We start from the raw sequence: 710 nt of genomic DNA on the forward strand, positions 1-710 counted from the left end.
CGAGGCCATCCACGCGTGCGCGTGGAGTGCGCGTACGCGTGGCCCTGTTTTCATCCCAAAGTTGATTTTTGAGTTTTAAAAAACCAAATCTCATACTTCTAAGCCTCCGATCTCACCACTTATGTCTTAAATCATTATGATATGCCTAGCTATTAGAAAAGGAGCTAGTGAATGTGGTAACTTGCGAGGGAAGCAAGAGAGTGTGATATTGATTGTGTACAATGATGATTTATTGGAATTGGTGTTGTTGAGAATTGGCATGAGTAAGAGTATATGATATGTCAATATATTTGAGTTTGAGCCACTTGGGTGAAGTGGGTTAGAATGATGAGATAGTGATTTTGTATATTGTGGTAAAATCTCAATGTGTGAGTTGAGGAGGCTTGATGTTGAAATTGATATATTTTGATTAATTTCAAAGAAAAGGGATGAAAATGGCATGTTTTGATTGATTTTGAAAAGAGTTGGAAATGGCTTGTTTGCAAATGGCACTTTGTGGTTTTTATGAAAAACATGGTTTTTGGGCATACTTTGGTGGGACATAACTTGGACTACGGATCTCTGTTTTGTGCCAAGTCTATTTAGAAATGAAATGGTGGTGGAAGTGCTTGTTATGCCATTGGCCGAAGGGCCGTAATTGTTTATGAATTGGCTGGTTATGGATTTAACCGTGAGCCGGAATGACTATGTATGATATGAATATTGGCTGA

Source organism: Arachis duranensis, chromosome 9 (assembly GCF_000817695.3).
Source record: "Arachis duranensis cultivar V14167 chromosome 9, aradu.V14167.gnm2.J7QH, whole genome shotgun sequence".
NCBI classification, from domain to species: domain Eukaryota; kingdom Viridiplantae; phylum Streptophyta; class Magnoliopsida; order Fabales; family Fabaceae; genus Arachis; species Arachis duranensis.